Source organism: Sciurus vulgaris, assembly GCF_902686455.1.
Source record: "Sciurus vulgaris genome assembly, chromosome: 11".
Lineage (NCBI taxonomy): Eukaryota > Metazoa > Chordata > Mammalia > Rodentia > Sciuridae > Sciurus > Sciurus vulgaris.
Genome location: NC_136472.1, coordinates 20,723,726 through 20,748,950, shown reverse-complemented (window position 1 = coordinate 20,748,950; position 25,225 = coordinate 20,723,726). Strand labels below are relative to the sequence as shown.

General features: G+C 34.9%; 1 pseudogene across 1 annotated transcript; it reads right to left on the bottom strand.

Moving 5' to 3' along the window:
* Positions 1–7,196: 7,196 nt before the first annotated feature.
* Positions 7,197–8,155, bottom strand: LOC306639742 (olfactory receptor 1165-like; annotated as a pseudogene). Its single transcript has one exon. The product of its transcript is annotated as an olfactory receptor 1165-like (transcript).
* Between the last annotated feature and the right edge of the window lie 17,070 nt (positions 8,156–25,225).

Below are 25,225 nucleotides of genomic sequence, written 5' to 3'. Positions count from 1 at the left end.
ACTTAAAAGTCAACTCAAAGTGGCTCAAAGACCTAGGCATTGCACCAGAGACTCTGAGCCTACTAGAAGAAAAAGTAGGACCAGCTCTCCACTTTGTTAGCTTAGGAACCAACTTTCTCAATAAGACTCCTAAAGGAAAAGATGTAAAATCAAAAATCTATATCTGCTTAGAATCCTGGACTATTATTTCCCTTTCCACCAATCTTATTTATTTCTCTAAAATTAGTTTATTTTTAAATTTTTTCTAATTAGTTATACATGACAGTAGAATGCATTTTGACACAGCATACATAAATGGAGTATAACTTCTCATTCTTCTGGTTTTACATGATGTAGAATCACACTGCTCATGTAATCAAATATGTACATAGGGTAATAATGTCCAATTCATTCTACTATCTTTCACTCCCTTCACTCCCCTCTGCCTAATGCAAAGTACTTCTATTTTTCCCTAAGTTCCCCCACTGAGAATTAGCATCCACATATCAGAGAAAATATTCAGCCTTTGGTTTTTTTTTTTTTTTTTGGGGGGGGGGAGGATTGACTTATTTTGCTTACTGTTATCTTCTCCAGCTCCACCATTTACCTGCAGATGCCATGATTTCTTTCTTCTTTAAAACTGAGTAATACTCCATTGTGTATATATACCACAATTTCTTTATCCATTCATCTGTTGAAGGGCACCTAGGTTGGTTCTATAGTTTAGCTATTATATATTGATCTGCTACAAACATTGATATGACTGATTTTAAGTCCTTTGGGTATAAACTGAGACGTGGGATATCTGAGTAAAATGTTGGTTCCATTCCAAGTTTTCTCAGATATCTCCATACTGCTTTCCATAATGGCTGCACCAATTTGCAGTCCCAGGAGCAATGTATGAGTGTAACCTTTCCTCCACATCCTTTGCAACATTTATTGTTACTTGTATTCCTAAAAATTGCCATTCTGACTGGAGTAAGATGAAATCTTAGAGTAGTTTTGATTTGCATTTCTCTAATTGTTAGAGATGTTTCTTAAGCCACCACATTATTATTTCCTTTGAGATAATTTGTCTCTGTATTGTCAGAAATGGAAAAATAAAAGTTTTTTCAGCCCTCATACTTTTTTCCTTTTCTTTTAGAGACCAATCCAGTTTTCTACAGTCCATTATGATTTGAGCAATTAATTACTTAAGCAATTTTTGACTTTTCTTACATCCCAACTATATTGTCCACAGTGGGTCAACACTATGATTTTAGTATGCTACCATAGGGAGGCATGGGAACATGGAAGGGTTTAGGAGCACATAAAGATATTCCTTCCCTAGCCACCTCACTATCAATTTGAGGAGGTCTGGAGTGTGTAATGATTTATTTACAAATAAACTGGTATATTAAAATGCACACACCACATTCATTCCTAGAATAACATTGTGTGATGACCCTGTGACAGTCATGGTGCTCCTTAGAAGTCATTAACTTAGGTACCTGGAGGACTGCTGGGATCGCCTCACCAACGCTCCTGTTTAGGGCATCACAAAACAAAACACAGCCTTAGAAATACCTTCTAGATGTCCATTCACATTCCTTTTGAATTCCAGTGCCCATGGCCTCTTCCCCCAGTGCTTAGATACCATTCGTATAATTATACATGTACATAGGGTAATGATGTCTGTCTCATTCCACCATTTTTCCTACCTCCTCCCTCTCAATTCCTTCTACACAGTCCTTGAATTTTTAACTCCACTTTCTTCCAAAGTGTATGAGTAGAAGTTATGAATTTTGACACAATTTCTTTCATACATCAACAACCAACAATTCTGTCAATTTTTATGGGATGTTTAAAACTGCATTCTATGAAAATATTTATTTCTTCTAATCTACTGAATTGACTTCATTTCTCCACTCATGATTTCAACTGGATCTTGTTTAGTGACATATTTCCTACTTGGCTCTTCCAAGAAAACTTCTCTAGTTATCCAAATATTACTTTGCACATATATTATCAGAATATTTATGAAAAGCATAGCAGTTTTACTATTTTAAATGTGCATTCATGTGTGTTCTCTATTTTGCTAAACTCAAAAAATGTAATGAGGAAAACACTTACCTTTAACAATTCATTTAAATCCTCTAGTATGACCTAGCAATTGAGAACAAAGTCTCAAACTCAGTAAAATTATTCTAGGAATAATGAAAATAGAGGTTAGCACCTTGAATATGCACCATTCACTGACCTAAGTGGATATTACTCTCCCTGACTCCCAGAGGTTTTTGTTGTTGATTTTGTTGTTTTTCCTCTCAGAGCAATCTCTGGATTTCAACACACCTCATAGAAAAAGGAAAAGATGGCCAAGATTAAAACTCCCACTAAAAGACAGATTCTCCCGATACACAGATTTAACTGCTGGCTTCCTTGCTACTATGAACAAGCTGCATGCACATTCTCCCGCGTGAATAAAATATTCTTATACATTTTCATATCCCTTTAAAGACAGTGACTATTTCAGAATACAATTCAATAAGGGAGGGAATTAACACAATTTTTCAAATGTTACAAGTTCTTGGTGGGAGCACAGTGGTGCTCCGAAGAAGTGACAGATCTTGATCATATATTTTATGACCTTGTAGTTTGTTTACATCTAGCTGCTTAACTCAGGGGACACAGACCCTGGAGAATCCTGACTGTTGGGAAATTTAAAAATACAATTAGAAAATATATGTTGTCTGTTACTTGGAATATAATTTCTTCTAAATCAGTACTATGTTGATTGACCTGTCTTAAAAATATCTGACTACTACATGGAGATTACACAAAATCACAAAAACATTAATGTAAGAGCATTGCAATAACCCTAATATAATTATATACTACAAGCATTTTTAGTCCTCTCTGAATTTGTTTGCATGTGTGTAGATGTATTTAAGCAGACATCTACTCCACATTGTACTATATGTTCTTTTATATTCAAGTACATTATGGGCTTAGTATTGTATCCTAAATTGAGGAAGACATTAGAAGATGTGAATACCTCCAATATTCTTGGATAGGCAGAACTAATATTGTCAAAATGGCCATTCTACCAAAAGCACTTTACATAGTCCATGAAATTTTCATCAAAATTCATGATGTTCTTTACTGAAGTGGAAAAAGCACTCATGAAATTCATCTATAAAAAGAAGAGGCCCAGAATAGCCAAAGCAATCCTTAGCAAAAATAAATAAACAAAATGAAGCAGGAGGCATCTCAACACCAGACCTAATATAATATAGAGCTATAATAATAAAAACAGCAGCATTGTATTGGCACCAAAACAGAGAAGAAGACCAAGGGAACAGAATAGAAGATACAAAGACAAAAACACAAAAATACAGCTAACTCAAAATAGACAAAGTAGCCAATAACATACTTTGGAGAAAAGATAGCCTATTCAACAAATGGTGTAAGAAAAACTGGAAATCCATGTATAGTAGAATGAAATTTTACCCCATCCTCACCGTACAAAAAAATCAACTCAGAGTGGCTCAAGGATCCAGGTATTAAAACAAAAACTTTGCACAACTAGAAGAAAAGGTAGGCCCAACACCTCGACATATCAGAACAGGAACGGACTTCCTTAATAAGATCGTCAAAGCTCAAAAAGTAAAATAGATAATCAATAAATGGAATGACATCAAACTGAAATGCTTCTTTGGATCAAGAGAAACACTCAAGAATGTGGACAGAGAGCTTACAGAATGGGAGAAAATCTGTGTTACCTACACCTCACATAGAGCATTAATTTTCATCATATATAAAGAACTAAAAAAACTTAACACCAAAGGAAAAACAAATAATCAGAGAATGGGCAACAGAAAGAACAGGCACTGCACAGAAGTAGAATTATTAATAGTCAGCAAATATATGAATAGTGTTCAACATCTCTAGGAATTAGAGAAATGAATATTAAAACTACACCAAGATTTTGTCTCACTTCAGGCAGAAATGCAATTATCAAGAATACAAGTAACTATAAATATTGACAAGGATGTGGAGAAAATGGTACACTCATACATTGCTGGTGGGACAGCAAATTTGTGCAACTACTATGGAAAACAGTGTGGAGATTCCTCAAAAAATTTGGAATGGAACTACTCTTTGAACCTGTTATCCCACTTCTTGGTGTATTTCCACAGGACTTAAAGTCAGCATACTATATGATGGGCCACATCAATGTTTATATCAGCTCAAATCACAAGAGCTAAATTATGGAACCAAATAGGTATCTTTCAAGTGATGAATGCATAAAGAAAATGTGGCATATATACACAATGGAGTCTTACTCATCCATAAAGAAGAATAATTTTATGACATTTGCCAGTAAATGGTTAGATCTGGAGACCATCATTCTAAGGGAAGTAAGCCAGTCTCCAAAATCCAAAGGTAGAATATTTTCTCTGATAGTAAGAAGCTAACCCACAATAAGGAAAGGTGAGGAGTAGAATGAGGGGAAGAATAGAAGTGTAGTAGAATAGACAATGGGGAATGGAGGGAAGGGAGAGAAAGTAAACAAAGGAAAGACAGTGGAATGAATCTGAAATAGTTTTCCCAAGTAAACATATGAAAACAACACAGGGAATTCCACCAGTATGTACATCCATAGGAATGGGACTCTAACTAGAATAAGATACATTCCGTGCTTTTACAGTTATAACAAAATAGATTCTGCCTCCACAGAAAACCAAAAATAACCAATAAAAACTTGTATTTTTGACTCTAACAAGATAATATTCTCAGTTTCTATTTTGCCAGTCATTGAAGTAGAAACAGTATAGTTTTGAATACTTGCACACATAATGTATAGATGTTGAGAGAAAAGTATAATAATACCTGTTATTTTTCTCAAATATGACAGTTTACAGACAAAAATGTACAATAATGTTGAAATAAAAGGGAATACAGGAAAAGTTGACAAAAATTTTGCAATGCACTTAAATTCAAAATAAACAAAAATATGCATACTTACATAAGAGCCAGTTAAATGATATATTTAACACAATACTGTTCATAATATTATCAAATATACCAATTATTCAACATGAGTCAGGTCACTCTAAACATAATTTTCAAAAATATTTTAAGAGGATTTAATGTAAACAAACTTATACAAACTTATACTATATTCATAAATTAGTAGAAATAACCATTATAATCATATTTATTCCTACAAAATAAATCATATTCTTTTCAATTCCAAAAAATTATGAACATCTCAACATTATTATTGTTTTTATCTTCATCATGATTACCACTTTCATTTATTTTGTACTGTATGGTAATAGTTCATTTATTTTTATTCTATTCCTGATTTTGTTGAATTTTTTTTTTTAATTTTGTTCTCCCATTAATAGGTGAAGGTTAATTTTGCTTATCAATTGACTAGGTCATGGTTTGCCCACATGTGGGTTAAACATTATTCTGTCTGATTTCTGTGAAGATATTTCTAAATGGAATTAACACTTAAATCAGCAACCTGAATAAAATAGATTTTTAAATAACTTAATTACAAAAATATAAAACAAACAAACAAACAAAAAACTACTGTTTCGTTTCAAGTAATCAGATGTCCTCTGACTTATAGCCTTAGAACAAGGGCACTAGAATTTTCTGCTTTACAGATTCAAACATAGACATTGGCTTCTCTAGGTGTTGGATCTTCACATTTGCCTTGGATCCACACCCATGCTTCTGCTGGTCTCAGACCTTCCAATAAAGACTGGAGCTTCAGCATCAGCCCTCATGACTTCCTGCTGCTGCAGATCTCAGGACTTGTCAAATTTAATGATGACATGAATGTATATTTTAAATTCAATTCCTCATATAGATAGAATCTGATAGAAGAGATTATGTAGGTATACATGTATACATTATCTGCTCTGTTTACCTGTAAAAATTGATGAAATATATTTACTGTGTATATTGAAATAAGCCTGTGATTTCCCCTTATTATGTCAATGTAATAGATCATCAATAATTTTAAATGATATACCAACTAACAGTACTCGAATAAACATATGTTTTCTTTTATATATTATTGAAATTTATTTGTGCACTCTATTATTAGTGTTTCTACAAGTATATTTATGAGTTATTGACTATAAAACCAAATGTTACCTCAAAATCAACCCTCAGTTTTCCTTCTCTTAAATCACAGGTGAAATCTTCTTAATTTATTACCCTTATAATTTTTTTCTGATGTTGCAGCTGCATGATTCAAGACTAATGGAAACTGCAAGATATACTTAAGATTGCATATTCTATATGCTTAGGGTGCAGAGACAAGGATACACAGACTCTTAACTCAGATGATACTTAATTCATTTCCTAGACAATTGTGCATTATCCATTTACTTTTTTAGTGACTTTCATCACATGATTTTTGGAAGAAGAGGGAACACATGTAATAGAGACTCCTTTGTTTAAGCAACAGAATGGGTATACATGGCAATTTACTGATGAAACTTCCATAAGACATGAGTTTATAGTGAGAATGTGTGATCAAAGGGACAATTTCATAACTATAGTGTCATGTTCAACAAAAGAGGATCCAGTCACTGTTAGAAATAAATATAAATTTTTGTTCCTATCAGCATTATCTCAGTGCATTTCATTGAACTCTAAATATGTTGCATTGATACTGAGAAAAAGTGTGATGCATATAAATAGTAGCTTATATTTACCTACTTGCTAGGGTCAATCAATTGTTCTCATAATATCACCAAAGGCTCTCATTTTGATTAATCTATTGAGGAGAAACAAACAAAAAAACTATGCTTTACAGAACTTTCTGAGTCAATACAGCGAGTTCTGAAACTTGAGTACGAATCTGGTGCAGGCAGCTTTCATTTGTGTTTTCAGCACTTAAATATTAAGGACAAGCTAAATTTGGTTTGTAACACAAGGAATGATTCTAAACGTGGAATTCTAGCACCTCCTTCTGACATTAGTAGTGTTCGTTGGGGAAGATTAGAAGGTTATTACCTTCTGAAAATCTTCAGAAGAAATATACAAAAGCAGCCTAATTGCAATGAAACAAATTCAGAAAGTGCTTTATATATTTAAGAACATTTCATATTCAATAATGAATGGATGTAAACATAATCAAATACTGAGGTGAAATACACACCACCAAGAGCATTTTTTAAATTGTGCATGATTAAGACATACAAAAACATTTATACAAATTTTGTGTGGAGGGAATGCAGTTTGGCATGGATTAGCCTCCTGACTGTCTCTTTCACATCTTTGTTCCTGAGGCTGTAGATCAGGGGATTCAGCATGGGGATCATGGCTGTATTGAGTGCACTTTCCACTTTCACCAGGAGCCAGGAGCTTTTGTCATGGGGCACACAGTAGAGAAGCAGGATGATCCCATAGAAGATGCTGATGGCAGTCAGGTGAGAGGTACAGGTGGAGAAGACTTTGTGGAGACCACCCTTGGAAGGCATCCTGATGACAGTGGCAACAATGAAGACATAGGAAGCCATGATGATCAGGAGGCTACATGCTTCATTGAATGTAGAAATGATGAAACATGCCATCTGGCTGAAGGAGGGGTCAGAGGAGGAGACAGAGAGGATGGCAGAGTACTCACAGCCAAAGTGATTTATGATGTTCAATCCACAATAGGACAGTCCTACCAGAGAATAGGTGAGTGTCATGGAGCAGAGACTGCCTCACATGTAAGTTCCGGCTACCAGGAGGGCACAGAGCTTGTGAGACATAGCAACTGTGTAGAGCAGGGAGATATATACAGCCCAAACCAGTCATCGGCCATCACTGCCAACATGAACATTTCTGTAATCACACATGCACAGCCAAAGAAAAACTGTGTCATGCATCCATTGAAGGAGATAGTTCTTTCTTCCACAACCAAGGTCTCTAACAGCTTGGGTGTGATTACACTGGAGTAGCAAATTTCCAGAAATGAGAGGTGGCTGAGGAAAAAGCACATGGGTGTTAGCAGCTTGGAATTGTGCCTTCTCACTAGGGTTATGCCCAAGTTCCCCACCAGAATGGCTGTGTAGATGGTGAGTAACAGCAGGAAGAGGGGTGCCTGGAGGTGTGGGAATTCTGAGAATTCCACTAGGATGAATGTGGACATGGAGCTCTGGTTTCTGACTTTGTGTACCATGATTCTTCTTTAAAGATAAAATATCAGGAAATGAAATGGAGCATCAGGACGTGACATGGTGGAGTGGCAGAGAATTAGGTGACATTGAGTGTGGTCCAGTGATGATGAGAGAGTCAATTTGCAATTGTCAGTCTTTGCTTCCCTTTGAACTCCTACTTGACCACTTACTGACTATTGATTCAGATCAAGTAGCTGCATTCTTCAGGACTGTAATTTTCTTATCTGGAAAAAAAAGGGAGCAGTGATCAGCATTGTTTTAAGTTTTCTGCTGGTCACACATATTGGTGAAAATGTATTATTTTTATATCCAGGAACTTAGATTACTTTTATTAAGCAAAACTACACTGGTCAAAAATTTTGTAGCTTCATATTCTGCTCAAAAAAGGAAGTCTAGTGAAACCATACTCTCAATGAAGATTCTCAGTGTTGACTTGGATAGAGAATTCCTGGATGCATAGTGCATACTAAGTGCCCATCCTGAGTGTCCGCACACCAAGATCTGAGCATGACAGAGCATCATTTAAAAGCTGAGAATTCTGTTTCTACAAACTCAATTCGAGCTCAAATACTGACATTCCTCCACCCATTTTAACAATAAAGCCATTAAAGTCACATTGAAAAGACTGCTCTTCAAACTTGTCTTGCAAAAAAAGTGAAGCACTCGTCATCATTCTCAATTCTACATTTCAACATGTATCTTATCATGTCCTTTATTAGTATTGACTTTTATAATTTTTTATTTAATAACACATAGATTTCTCATTTAGGGGGATCAAAATAAATAAGGTGGATTCTTTTTATAAGTTCTTTCAAATATTTCAAAATACTTTATGAAATCTTATTTTGCCTGGATAAACAACTTTATTTGATATCCATTCAATATTTACTTTCTCATAGTGTTAGTACATATCTCAGAGTGTCTGATCAATATTCCTGTAACATTAACATTCTTTATCCAACATCAAGTACAAACACTAGATTCACTATCCCCCCAAAAATCTATCAAAGCCAAGAAGGAAGAAAGTGAGGAAACAATTATTTCCATATCTGTAAAAAGACATACTTCATATTTAGGTATTTGAAGTGAGTTAGGTTAATTTCTTGCCATGTCAAATTTTGTCCATGGGTTACTGGTAAAACACAAATCCCATATTAATACCCTTAGATCTTAAAATACTAGCCATAGGCATTTATATTCTGACTGCCTTTGGTTTTCAAATTCACTTTCCTTTTCGAAATCTAGTGCCTATGTTCTCTTCCCCCAAAGCTTAGATAATCCTTCACATTGCTAACACAAGGCTGCCTGGTGCTTTTTACTTCTGCTTATTCTTTCAGAAGCTCAGTTGTGGGCTCTTGTAAAATCATGCTGGTTAATGAAAAATGAGGAAATATCAAGTTGTCCCTCATTCTTCATTCTTACTGTTGCCAGCAGGCATTTCAATAGAAAATTTGTTGCTATCTAATAAAAACTATCATCTAGCCTTGAGTGCAATCATTAAAGCTTTAGAATCCACTGTTTTTCAAAGTGCATGAATAGAAGCCTATGGATTTTCACACAATTTTTTTCATACATCAACAACCAATTATGTCAATTCATATGGGGTGCTTAAACTTGTATTCTATTTCTTCTAATCTCCCAAATTGACATCATTTCTCCACTTATGATTTAAACTGTATCTTGTTTAGTGACATGTTCCCTACACAGCTCTTCCAAAAACACTTCTCTAGTTATCTAAATATTACTTTTTCCATGCTAGTCTTTGTACATATATTATCAGAATATTCATGAGACCATAAAAGATTTGCTATTTCAAATTTGTAGTCATGTGTGTTCTTTATTTTACTAAATCCAAAACTGTAATGAAAAAGAACCTTACCTGTAACACTTCACTGAAATTCTGTAGTATGACCTAGCAATTGAGAACAAAGTATCAAGCTCAGTAAAATTATTCTAGTTATACTGCCATTTATCAGTGATGAGTTCTGCTTCCTCAGATGTTGAAATACAACATCTGAGAAGCAAGCCAAGGCAAGCATATATTAAGCAGATTTTATTTAAAAGTAGTAATACAGACTTCTCCCAGGAGGGAGAAGGGAGTCATGGCTGATGTTCTAGAATCCCAACAAGTGAGTGCACCCTACATCTTTCATACATTAGGGTCTCTTTTTTTCTCTCCCCTCTTATCTCTCTTTCCTGACTACATGATTAGGCCCAGCAGATGCCAGTGACATAGCAAAAAAGGTGAGAAGCAGGGAGAAGGACCAAATGGAGATTCAAGTGGGGAACCAGGGACATTAATTAGCAATTCCCTGCCTGCAACATATTTGGAGGAGTTGTTAGTCAGGTAACCTTGGTGATCAAAAGTGCTCTGGAGACACTGACATTCCAATCTCCCAGGGGCTATCTTGAACTTCCCAGACTCTCATGGCCTCTACTCCTCCTTTTGTCCTGATTCTCTATTCTACAGCACTGCCTGTCCTTAATTCTGGCTTCATTCCCCCCACTAGTTTTAGGAACTCCTTACTGCTGTAAGGAAATGGGAGATGACTGCTCTGGCTGCTTCAAGCTGGAAGGGGCAGCATGGGGCAAGCACTTTGGAGTTCCCTTTTAGAAACTGGGTCAATCAATGGTTCTATGGTAGAAGTCTGGTTGGGGAAAAAACAGGTTGTAAAGTCATCTGGGGTGGGTGCTTGTATGAGAGAGAAACAAAAAGACATGAGTACTGAATTGAGATTAATACAAATTAATGTTGTAGCATCTGGAACATGTCAGTGAATATCATGAAGATCACAGGAGTCAATATCTCTCAGCAAGAGGCAGAAGAACTGAGAAGTTTTTCCTACAACAAGACATAACAAAGGCAGGAGAGGACGAGGTCTTTATTTTGGAACATTAATATTGTCAGAGTAATCAGGAATGTAAACACATTTAATTTTTAATGCCATTTATGTCCCCAGAAAATATAGTTAAGCTTGTTAATGTCATTTTAGTTTTGTAAAATATCCTTTTATTGGTATAACCAATGTTTATTAGAGATTTCTGTATTTCTGTTAGGGCTAGATAATTATACCAAGAAACATTGGTTAAGCTTGACTGTGTAGGAGGTTAGGAAGGTCTGTAGGCCTTAAACTTACCAAAAATTTCTGACTCTGGCAGATTCCCTTGATAGTTATCAGGCACACCTGCCTAAGAATCACTCATTTATAGCTTCCAGTTTTTACTTATTCTAGGGTCAAACACAAGTATACATCTTAAGTTACATGTAACTATTGTTTCTTTTTAAAAAATGTCCAAGAAAGGCTATGTTTTGGTTTTAACTCTTTTGTTCAGTGTACAAGATCAAGCTGGTCAAATTGATCTGTTTCTGTTGATTGTTAAGAGTCAGCTGAGTTCCCACAGGAGTCACTTGTGGGGAACTTGAAAGCAGCTTTTTAACTCCTTTAGTGCCATTTGCTAGGTAGGAAATCCTTGATGAGGTAGCTTCCCTTGGAAGCATCATGGATGTCTCCCTTTTCCCCTGACCCTCCTGTGCAGCATGTGCAGTGATTGGCTAGTGGTCTCATCAGTCTCCCTGATTGGGAGATTGTGTGGCCTAGAGTTGCAGCGCTCTTTAGAGAAATTCTCTTGTTACCTGGTTTCAGGCTGACTTTGAGGGCAAGAGCCAAATATTGGTTTGCTTGGTTCCTGTATTTTAATCTCAATCTCTAAGTTTGGTCTTAAATATCCAGCAAGTCAATCTCACCAGTCATAAAGTAATAGTACTGGTCTTTAACTTCAATATTTATAACTTTACAGTCACTTACCCCCTTTTATTTAATCGGTGTCTATATCATCTTATCTGTCCTATAGGTGATAGCTTATTATCTCAAATTAATTTAGGTTGTTTGTTCTTGAAGCAGTACTTTTGCAAAACAATAATCAGACAGCAGAGTTTAGAATGAAAATACAAAATGGAAGTAACAACAGTAAAAACATTTTAGTATGTGTAATAGCTATCTTGAAGTTTGGCTGAGTTATATATTATATCCCTGTTTGATATCACAGTAATTATAAAATGAAAACCATTCTTTTGAATATAACCTTAAATGAGCTGAAGTCTGACTTATTTTGGAGTCATTCTAGCATGCAGTAATGTGGGAAGCAGAGCCTTATCTCAGGTAAGGGGCTCTTCACAAATCTTAGGTAAAGTGTTCTAGTTCTGAAGCTGATCTTTGCCTCCTTTTAAACATCATTTTACAAAGTTCACATATATTGTAGTCTCAGTCTATATGAATGTTAGTGAACATAAGATGACATTAAATCCAAAACATAAATCAAGGAGAGACTGAGAGAGCTTTTAACTTTTCTTTTGTGTGACAAAGAGGCAAAATGCTTTCATGTTTCACAATATTAACCTTTAAACAAATCAGGCTGTCACTAACTTTTAGAAATATATTTACATTTAAATTTTTTATCTCAGTGTAAAAGGTAACAAATTTTACATATACCCTATTGATAATGTGTCCTGTTATTGAACATTAAATGATATAAATAAGTGCTCAATAAAGTTTATTTTTCTTATAAGTTTAAAATTACCATTACAGACAAGTTTTTTTTTGGAGAAGAGCAACTTGATAAATTTTCTGCTTTAAAGACTTGTTTACCTGGAAAATATGAACACAATTAAAATAAAGAGTAATAGCACAATTATCTTGATGTTTTTATATTAAACAAGTTCAGCTTTTAAAGAAAAATTTAGACTTTGTAACATCTAGAAGTTGTTTAACTGTAATTGTATAAATCCCAATTTCTTTAAGACCAATTGTTTTGAAGAATAAAACATAACAGACACAGTGTTAAGAGTTAATTTGTGTTTTTAAGAAATCCTTGACAGTTTAACATATGAAATAAACTTTGGTTTATATCAGTACATTAGTTTTTGACCTTAGGAAAAATCTTAAATAGCTTTCACTGATTGTCTCACATACTTATAACCAACTTAGTTGCACACAAACTTGTTGAAATTTTCCCTTTATTTACACAGACTTTCTTTGCACTGACTTAGACCCTCATGTATTTCATCATGCAAACACTTTCTTAACCAGAAACATTTTCTTCTCCCTTCTACTTTTATTTTTGTCTTTCCTGTTGAGCCCTTTTTGTTCACATTCTAAAACAACTCTTTTGAAATTTTTGAATTTAGGTAAATTACTCCATTTTAATCAGATGAAATACCTTATGTTATTTATAGTACTATACTTGAAAAACAGTTGAAAATTTGGATCCCTTTGCATATAGAATTGTACCAGTTAGGACTTAACTCTTAGGAACCTCTTTTTTAGTGATGACACAAAGCAATTTTAAACCCTTTTTATTTACCGATGTATGAAAACACCAGTAACATTTAAGTATGTTATCCCATGTAATTTAAGGAGTTAAGAGTACTTGATGTTTTACTTAACAGTTAGCATTTTAATTTTATAAATTAATCAGATGTCTCTAACAAACACATTTGAATAATTTAATTTACTTATTTTACAGTAAAAACCAAGATATCAGACAAGTTTTTTAAACAGTATCTGCTGCCTCTTTCCTGTTGAAGAAAAGCCCTGGAAAAAATGGATTAGACATTTTATAGAGAGCAACATTTCTTTAGTTTAACCACCTAGAGAGATTTGTGCATTAAGTAATTTTAAAGATATTTTACCTTTATTTATTTACCCAATTTAAATTGAACCTTTGAAAATCACATGATTTAAAGCATTTGGATCCATTTTTTAATTTTAGTTTATAACTGCTCATTATATATCAATTTTGATATCATGTGCATGATATTTGGACACACATACATAGACAACATGCTATCAAACAACATGATATACACGTAACACAGAAGCAAAGACCTTGTAGTTTTTATAGGTGAATCTCCATTGCAATAGAACAGATATTAAAAAACTCTAGTTGAATAAAAAATAGAAGTGATCAAAAAATTGTCAGGAGCTCAAAAAATATAGAATTTAAGGGAAAAAAAACAAGAGTTCTAGAAAAAAGGCATGACCTTTAATTATTTAATTATTTTAGTAAAGCACCATACAAGTTACTTTTGTTGGAGTTCAGGCAAAAGACTCTTTTTCATTTTTCCTTTTCTTTCTTTTTTTTCCTTGGATTTGAGATTGGTCTTCTTGAATGAGATCTGGAATGAGCTGAGATTACTTGTTCCAGTAGAAAATTGATGCCTAGGGTACTTTAACCAATTCTATCAGGACAGATTTGGATGTCAAAGGAAATTATGAGACTTTATTTTCCATTACTTTTAAGATTGAAGTTACTATACTAAGTTCCTTATTGAGCTATGTCTTTGGTTATTGAGCTGGTTTGTCCATGGCTGCCAATTCAGTATTTTGGGGTGAATATTTTTAGAGTTATTTTCCTCTCAGTGACAAACAGGTTAAATCTTGCTCCATAGGTAAGCTGAGGACAGGAGCTTAATCAAAGGCCCCTTTTTGATATTTTAAAAACCTTTTGTATGGTTTGGTTCCCACATTAGGGCAGTTGTTCCTTGGTGTAGAGATTTTTAAGGAGACTGTAAAGAGGCTTAATTTCCCATACCCAGGAATTCAATGTGTGCAATATCCACTTATCCCTAGGAAGCCTCTGAGTTGCCTTATGTCCTGGGCAGAGGATATTGTTCTATGGTGGTTAATTTTCCTGTCCTAGCTTGTGAGTTCCTTGAGACAGTTGCAATCCTAAGTATTGAACCTGTTAATGGCATAATTCAGCTTTCTTCATTGAGATCTTATAATCCATATCAGCTAAGAAGTTTAAGAACTCTGTAATGCCTGGATATTTCTCCTGTGTGGTGGCACATAAAGAATGTCATTTACATATTGGAGAATGATTACAGATGTTTTATCTCTGAATTTTGCTAAGTCCTTAGCTAGGCTTTGTCTGAACAGGGGAGGGCATTTCTAAATCCCTGAGGCAACACTCTCTGGGTTAGTTGAGATACACTATCTTGTTCCTTAAAGGTAAACATATATCGCTATTGAGAGTCTAGGGATATACAGGAAAAGGCATCTTTTAAATGTAACACAATCAACCTAGTAGCAACTGAAATCCAAGATAACAGAGTGTATGGATTAAGAATTACAAGGTGGAGGGAAATGACTGCTTCATTGATTACTCTAAGGTTTTGGACGAAGTAGTTTCCTTTTGAACTCCTAAAATGGGCGAATAGCATGGGTTGTTGAAAGGCATTAAAAGTTTCTCTTCAGGTTTTGAATGATCTTTAATAATTGCTTTTTCTCATCTTTATGCTACCTCTTTTCTCTTTTCTTCTTGATCTTTTTTATAAAAAAAAAATGGAAGATGCAAGCTGGAGGAGATCATCTAAGGACTGATCAGGGCCACATACCAATTTTTGTAATTTTCTCTAACTATTTGTGGCGGACTGAATGATAAATTTATCCTTTAAAAGTAGGTGGCCCTCTATGGATTCAGGATTCAGGGTAGTGTGTTTTCTTATTGCCTTCCTGAGTCTCTCTATGAAAATTGTAGGTTTTTTCTGAAGGTCTTACATAATAGTTTTCCAGATATCCTACTCATTGTTTGAATGGAAATTTATTTGGATTCTCCAAAATCTTCCCTAAATTCATTTCTATCTGTCTTAAGTTAGGGGTCCCCTTGATTTTTCTCCCTTAGTAGGTGATTCCTCAAGGATTTCTCCTCTCATGGTAGAGATTATTGTGGCCAAACCTGTTAACATATGAAAGGCACTTTCTTGATCCTTTGTAATTTTGCAGTACATAGGCTAGGAGTGAACCTGGCAATACTGTTGAGAGAGAAGCTTCCATCTGAGTTAGAAGTATTAGGGACATATCCCTAAGTTTGAGCTTCCTTACTCAGAAGACCCATCTCTCACCACCTGGCTTTGTCCAAGTTATTTCTGGCCATATTTGGCAAAGTGCTAGGGTCCCAGTTTGCCCTGTGCTAGAGACTCTTTGAGAATTTAGATTTAAAGGCATTACTGCTTTCCTCCCTGCCACTGTAAACTCCTAATTATGAAAAAAATGACAAAAGTAAAAGTTGCGCATTTTTTGCCTATTTTTTGCTCTGTAGACCAAAAGAATCGCCGGAGGGTGAGGGGACATCTATTGGTTGTTGGGTATATAAAGCCCTTTTCTTGGAGGGTCTCATGGAAGAGGTTGATTTTAAATGCCTCCCTCTTGCAACTTAAAGAGAACACAGTGAGCACATTTAAGCCCAGCAACAGTAACGGGGAGATTATAGATAGACTAGTGAAGGCGAACTATGAAAACAAAGGGAACCTGGTCATTTTCTTACTAACCATTCTTAATCCTACAGCTTGAATTTCTAAGGTCTGCCAAGCAAGGGAAGGGTAGCACCCAGAAGAGAGTGGATGTGGGTGAGTGCTGTGTGGCCCATACAGAGGCAAAGGTTGGCACTTTCCTCAGTGCCATTCATCAACTGATCACCCTAGATACCTCTTAGGGCAGTCAGGAGCAGAGTTTGGATAAGGAACCTTTGGGATCTTCCCTAGAGTAACCCATGTCAGAGAACCCCTCATTTGTTCCAACCCTTCATCTCTCTCTATGCATCCAAGGTAGATTCAGGACTAGGGACACTGTGTACTGACAACAATTGCACTTCGGACCTGGACAGAAAAAGTAGGAAGTAGCTTTGGCAGAGTCCAACATGCCTGCTCTGCATAGAGCATGTGAATAGGAACTGCCTGGACTGGGAAACCTCACCTGTGTCTTGAAGGAAGGTGGCTGCACTAACTGGATTTAAGTAGCTGATGGATGCCTTTTTTGCCCTCCAGAAATAGAAAGTGCACCTCAAACAGATGGAGGAGCATGGAGAGAAGCTTACTGTGTTGTAGATCTTGGTGGGACCTCCAAATCTAATAACGCCAGTTACCGGTGATGAGTTCTGCTTCTTCAAATGTTGAATTTTGAATATTAGAGAAGCAAGCCAAGACATGCATATTAAGCAGGTTTTATTTAAAAGTAGTAATAATACAGACTTCTCCTGGGAAGGAGAAGGGGGCATGGCTGATGTTCTAGAATCCTAAGAAGTGAGTGCACCCTTCATCTTTTATAGATTAGGGTCTCTTTTGTTCTTCCCCCCTTATCTCTCCTTCCTGCCTAGGAGAGGCCCAGCAGATGCCAGTGACATAGCAAAAAAGGTGACAAGCAGATGGCAGGGGAAGGGCCAAATGGAGATTCAGGTGGGGACCCAGGGACATTAATCAGCAATTCCCTGCCTGCAGCATTTTGGGAGGGGTAGTTAGGCAGGTAACCTTGGTGATCAAAAGTGCTCTGGAGACCCTGACATTCCAATCTCCCAGGGATGGTCTCCGCTTCCCAGACTCTCATGAACTCAATTCCTCCACTTTACCAGATTCCCTAAACTAACTGCATGTCCTCAATTCTGGCTTCACTAGGAATCATACAAATAGAGATTTGCACCTTGAATATACACCATTCACTGACATAAGTGGACATTACTCTCCCTCACTCTCCATATTTTCGTTGTTTTTTTCTCTCAAAGCAGTCTCAGGATTTTAACACACCTCATAGAAGAAGGAAAAGATGCCCAACTTTAAAGCAACTACCAAAAGATAGATTCTCCCGATACACGTTTTTAGTTGTGAACTTCCTTGCCATGATGAACGAGCTGCATGCACATTCTCCCTCACAAATAAAATGATCTTATATATTTCACATCCTTTTAAAGCCGGTGACTCTTCCAGAGTAAAATTTAATAAGGGAGGGAATTAACAACATTTTTCTAACAGTTACAAGTTTTTGGTGGGAGCACAGTGATGCCCCAAAGAAGTGACAGATCTTGAACATACATTCCATGTTCTTTGTTCACATCTAGCAGCTCAACTCAGGGGACACAGACCCTGGAGAATCCTGACTAGTGGGAAGAACCTACAACACAATTAGAGAACATTTCTCTTCTGTTACTTGGAATATAATTTCTTCTAAATCAGTACTATGTGGACTGGTGTGTCTTAAAAGGATATGACTTCTATATGGAGGTTATACTCTGAAAAAAATAACAAAAGCATCAATGTCAGAACAGGACCATATTTACTGCAATAATCCAGATATGATTATTGCTATGAGCATTTTTAGTCTTCTCTGATTTGCTTGCATATGAGTACATGTATTTAAGCAGACTCTCCATTGTACTTTATTTTCTTTTATATTGAACCACATTATGGACTTGGTATTGTATACTAAATATGCCTTAAGCTAGGGGCTTCAGAGAATTGACATATGTTAAATTTCAGGGCTTTCACTGTAGACCTAGCTTTATTCTCCAGAACAGCCTTATAGATCATGGCACTGCTATTTTTAATCTGTTTATTATAAACACTGCATTTATTTCTGTAGGGTGTATCTATGGGTAAAAAAAAAAAAAAAAGTGATGTCAAAAACTTACCAATAGAGAAATGCAAATCAAAATTACTCTAAGATTTCATCTCACTCCAGTCAGAATGGCAATCATCAAGAATACAGACAACAATAAATGTTGGTGAGGATGTGGAGCAAAAATGCAGTCACATATTGCTGGTGGGAATGCAAATTGATGCAACCACACTGGAAAGCAGTATGGAAATTCCTCAGAAAACTTGGAATGGAACCACCATTTGACCCAGCTATCCCATTCCTTGGTTTATACACAAAGGACTTAAAATCAGCATACTACAGTGAAATGGCAATGTTAATGTTTATAGCAGCTCAATTCACACAGCTAAACCTAGTTGTCCTTCAATAAATGAATGGAAAAAGAAATTGTGATATATATATATATATGTGTGTATTCAATGAAATATTACTAAACTTTAAAGAAGAATGAAATTAAGGCATTCACGAGTAAATGCATGAAGTTAAAGAATATCATGCTAAGTAAAATAAGCCAATCCAAAAAAAATCAAAGGCCAATGTTTTCTCTGATATTCAAATACTAATTCCCAATAATAGGGATGGGGGTGCTAAAGAAGAATGGAGTTACTTTAGATAGACAGGGGAGAGAATGGAAGGAAGGGGATATGGGGAAGAATAGTAGAATAGGACAAAAGTAGAATGAAATATTCATTATTACTTTATGTACATATATGACTTCATGACTAATGTGATTATATAACATGTAGAATCAGAAAAATGAGAGATTATACTCCATTTTTGTATGATATATCAAAGTGCATAAATATATTCTACTGTCATATATAAGTAATTGGAACAAATTTGAAAATTTTTTAAAATCATCACCCAGAATCATGATGAACTGTGAAATGTTAAGAAATGCACAGAGGCACTGGCATTTGAACACAAAAACTATGAAGATATTTTACAAGGGATTTGAAATTCTGGTAGAGTTAACATTTGGAGGAGTTGGAGAAATTGGTAGGAAAAAGTGAAGCAGCATTTTGTGTTCATCGTTTCGAGCATCAGCTTTTTTAATTGAAGATAACCAGCAAATTATAAATATTTGCTTGGGAGCATTTTGGCTGGCTGACTCACATCAGTATATTTGGTCTGGTATATGAGTTGAATCACAGCAGAGATTAATCACTAAAAATACGTCTAAATCAAAACAAATGATCACTTTAAAAGGGAATGTTGAGAAACAAAAGACTTTTTTTTTTCCTTTTCTATTTTACTTCAATTGCAGAATGGCATATAAATCAAAACTAAAAAAAATAAAAGACACCCAAAGCGATGTGTGCACTAGGGTAATTGTATAATTAGTTCTAAGTATTAAAAACTATTAATTAATTACATTATTACCTTGACAAAAGGTACATATACTTTCCAAAAAGCATGCAGGTTTTGGTTATGTGATCTATCTGATACTGTTTTTTCATTTCATATGTAATCATGTTATATTTTTCAGGCATTATTTTCCTGAGCTGCAGACATGTTTTTTTATTCAGAAACCAAATTATGACTGTAGTAACAAAGAAGTGGTATTTACAATATATCAACAGATAAGGGGTGCACATCTTTATTGTGGTGATGTGTACCCTGAAGTTGAAACATAGAAGTATCTCAATAAAATTCTGAATAATCAAAGATAAAGTCTGTCCAAAAGAAAGATGTCAAATATTCTCAGACATGTAAATAATAAAAAGATGGATATAGTTTTATTTTTCATTTTTACTATCATAGCAAATATAATGAAAATCAACAAGAAAATTTAAAAAAGAAATCTGAGTGACTGGTTAATATATCAGAATATATTTTTGAGGTAAATATGCTGTGATCCAAAATGAGAAAGTATCTTATTTGCGGCAGGTGAGACCCGGGGCCCAGGGTTACGCCACATGAGCTCCTGATCTTGAGCCCGTGATCGCTTGACCTTTAATAGGATTGGATGGACATATCTGATTATAATTGCTTATGCATGAGACTGCTTATATATTGAGAGTGTTATCCGAATAAAGCGGAAGCTGCTTCGTGAACTTCTGAAGAGTATGTGTTGTTTGTCCCGCTGGTAGGCGGCAAGCAGCACTTTTTTGTTTAGGCTGCAAGAGTTGAAATGCATTTGAAGGGACTTCCATAGGCTATAAGAAGAAACGATAAAGGTAGACTAGAATGAAAAAGCCAAGGAACTCGGGCTTAGCAAATGTCTAAGCAAGGTAAAGTTTTAGATAAATGTTCCATGATATCATGAATTAAAATTGACTAGTGGTAGCTTAAACACTTTTAAACGTTGGTTGATTTCAAAAGCAATTCATGTAATGATGTAAACATTTATCAAAAACTATTCATTTTAAAAATTAATATCAGCACAGGTATGTATTCTTTACCCAAGGAAATGAAAAGTGATTAACCTGATAAGGGGGATTCATACAACAACTACAGAAGAAAGATAGTTAGTGAGAAAAAAAAAAAAAAAAAAACACATATCTGGAATGAAACACACTTGATATGCTGCAATTTTTTAATGCATATTTTTATATGATTTGCTAGTATTTTATTGAGAAGTTTTGCATCACTGTACATCAAGGACATTGTTCTGAAGTTTTCTTGATTTATCTTTGTCTGATTTTTGTATCAAGGTGTTATTGGACTCAGAGAATGATCTTGGACGGGTTCCCTTCCATTCTAATGTGTGGAATAATTAGAGGAGGACTGGCAATAGTACTTCTTTAAAGATTTGGTACAAGTTGGCTTGAGAATACACCTGGTCCTTGGCTTTTCTTTGTTGGTAGGCTCTTGATGACTTCTTCAATTTCATTACTTGAAATTGATCTGTGTAAAGATTTGACTAAATGTAATGCACCACATCAGTAGACTCAAAGAAAAGAAGCACATAATTATCTCAATAGATGCAGAAAAAGCATTTGACAAATTACCCCATTCATTCATGATTAAAACACTAGAAAAAATAGGGGTAAAATGTTCATAAACTTTTCACTATGTGAAATAAGCCAATCCTAAAACACCAAAAGTCAAATGTTTTCTCTAATATGCAGACGTTAATTCACAATGGGGGGTGGGTGGCTAGGGAAAAATAGAGTTACTTTAGATTAGATATAAGTGAGTAAAGGTAGAGAAGGGGACCTGGAGGTAAGAAGGATAGTAGAATGATTCGGATATTATCATCCTATGTATATATAACTATATGACCAGTGGGATTCTACATCATGTATAACCAGAAGAATGAAATGTTATACTCCATTATATATGATGTATCAAAGTGCATTCTACTGTCATGTATAACTGATTAAAACAAATTTACAAAAAAGAATCATACAATAATATTGAAAAACTATATACAACAAACCCAAGGCCAACATCACTTTATATGGAGAAAAACTGAAAGCATTCCTTTTAAAAACAATAACAAGGCAAGGATGGCCACTTTCACATTTTATTCAAATAGTCCTCAAATCTCTAACCAGTGCAATTAGGCAGTAGAATGAAATGAGAGTGATACAAAGAGGAAAAGAGCTAAAATTAGCTCTATTTGCAGACAACATGATCTTATGTTTAGAGGACTCAAAAAACGACTCCAGAAAGCTTCTAGATCCCATAAATGAATGAGCAAATACCATGACATAAAACTAACACCCATAAATCCATTGTTTCTATACTCCAGTGACAAATCAGCTGACAAGAAATGAAGAAAACCAAACCAAACCACTTATAATTGTCTCAAAATAAAAAACCTGGCAATTGATTTAATAAAAAAGGCAAAAGTCCTCTATGATGAACATCACAGAGCACAAAATAAAAAAATTGAGGAAGACCTTAGAAGATGGGAATACCTCCCATGTTCTTGGTAGGCAGAACTAATATTGTCAAAATAGCCACACTACCATAAGCACTTTACATATTCAATGCGATTTTCATAAAAATTCAATGATGTTCTTTATGAAAGTGGAAAAAGCACTCATGAGGTTCATCTGGAAAAACAAGAGGCCCAGAATAGCCAAAGCAATCATAGCAAAAATAAATAAATAAAATGAAGCAGGAGGCATCGCAATACAAGACTTTACACTATTGAGTCATACTAATAAAAACAGCAGCACCGTATTGACACCAAAACAGGGAAGAAGACCAAGGGAATAGGAGAGAAGACACACAGACAAAAACACAAAAATACAGCTAACTCACACAAGACAAAGGAGCCAATAAAATACTTTGGAGAGAAGATAGCCTTTCAACAAGTGATGTAAGGAAACCTGAAAATCCATGTGTAGTAAAATGAAATTTTACCACTATCCCTCACCTTGCACAAAACTCAACTCAGAGTTGATAAAGAACCTAGGTATTAGAACAGAAACCTTACACAACTGGAAGTAAATAGTAGGCCCAATACTTCAACATAGCAGAATGGGAACAGACTTCCTTAATAAGACCCCTCAAAGCTCAAAAAGTAAAATCGATAATCAATAAATGGTATGGCATCTTACTAAAATGCTTCTTTGCACCAAGAGAAACACTCAAGAATGTGAACAGAGAACCTACAGAATGGGAGAAAATCTTTGTCACATGCACCTCACATAGAGCATTAATTTCCAGGATATATAAAGCACTGCAAAAACAACACCAAATGAAAAACAAATATTCAAAAGAATGGGCAAAGGAATGAACAGGCACTTCACAGAAGAAGAAGAAATATGAATAGTCAGCAAATATATGAATAGTGTTCAACATGAAGACTACACTTAGATTTTATCTCACTTTTATCTCACTTCAGGCAGAAGGGCAATTATCAAGAATACAGATAACTATAAATGTTAGCGAGGATGTGGGGAAAATGGTACTCTCATACATTGCTGGTTGGACAGCAAATTGGTGCAACCACTACGGAAAACAGTATGAAAAACAAGATTCCTCAAAATCTTGTAATGGAATCAATTGTTGAACCTGTTTTCCCACTCTTTGTGTATGACCACAGGAGTTAAAATCAGCATACTATATGATACTATATGATGGGCCACATCAATGTTTACATCAGCTCAATTCACAATAGTTAAATTATGTAACCAAAATAGATATCCTTCAAGAGATTAACGGATAAAGAAAGTGTGGCATATATACACAATGGAGTCTTACTCAGCCATAAAGAAGAATGACTTTATGACATTTGCCAGCAAACTGATATATCTGGAGACTATCATGTTAAGGGAAGTAAGCTAGTTCCAAAAAACCAAAGGTTAAGTGTTTTCTCTGGTAGTAGGAAGCTAACCCACAATAAGGAAGGGTGAGGAGAAATGTAATAGAGTACATAATGGGGAATGGAGGGAAGGGAGAGGGAGTAAACAAAGGAAAGACAGTGGAATGAATCTGAAATAGTTTTCCCAAGTACACAAATGAAAACAACACAGGGAATTCCACCAGTATGTTCATCCACAGGAAAGGGACTCTAACTAGAATGAGATACATTCCGTGCTTCTACAATCATAACAAAATGGCACATATGAATAAAGAAAATAATGATCCATTGCCAACAACAACAAAAAAAAATTAATGAATGGGCTGGGTATACAGCTCAGTTGGTAGAGTGCTTGTGTGGCACACATAAAGCCCTGGGTTCAATCCCCAGTATCCTCCCACCAAACAACGAAAAAAAAAAAAAAAAAAAAAAAAAAAAAGGATCCTGCTGCCATATGTACCCAAAAATAACCAGTAAAAACGTATTTTAAATTTTAACAAGATAGTATTCTTAGTTTTTATTTTGTCAGTCATTCAATTAGAAACATTGTGGTTGCACACATACATATACACGTTAAGATGAGAGAAAAGTGAATAATACCTGTTATTTTTCTCAAGGTATGATATTTTACAGACAAAAATACACAATAATGTTGAAATAAACTGGAGTATGGAAAAATAGGTCAAATTTTTGCAATGCTCTTAAATTCAAAATAAAGAGTTGCATGTTTAAATAATAGCAAGATAAATGATGTTTAAGAAACTACTGTTTATAATAGTATCAAATACACCGTATATCCAAAAAAGCCAAGTTCCTCTAAACATAATTTTCAAAAATGTTTTAAGAGGATTTAATGTAGACCATACAAACTCGTACTATATTCATAGATTATAAAAATAACTATTATAATCATTTTTATTCCTACAAGATAAATCACATTCTGTTCAATTCCAACAAAGCATGAACATCTCACAATCATTATTATTGTCTTTATCCTCATCATGATTACCATTTTCTTTTCTTTTGTACTGTGCTGTAATAGTTCATTCATTTTTATGCTATTCCTGATTTTGTTGAAGTGTGTTTTATTTTGTTCTCCCATTAATAAGTGAAGGTTAATTTTGCATATCAATTGACTAGGACATGGGTTGCTCACATATAGGTTAAACATGATTCTGTCTGATTTCTGTGAAGATATTTCCAAATGGAATTAACACTTAAAGCAGCAACCTGAATAAAGTGGATTCTTAATTAAAAGCCTGGGTTTTACAAAAATGAACAACAAAAAATACTCCTGCTTCTTTGAGAAATCAGTTCTCTGACTTACTGTCTTAGAACAAGGACATCAGATTTTTCTGTTTTAGAAATTCAAATGTAGACAATGG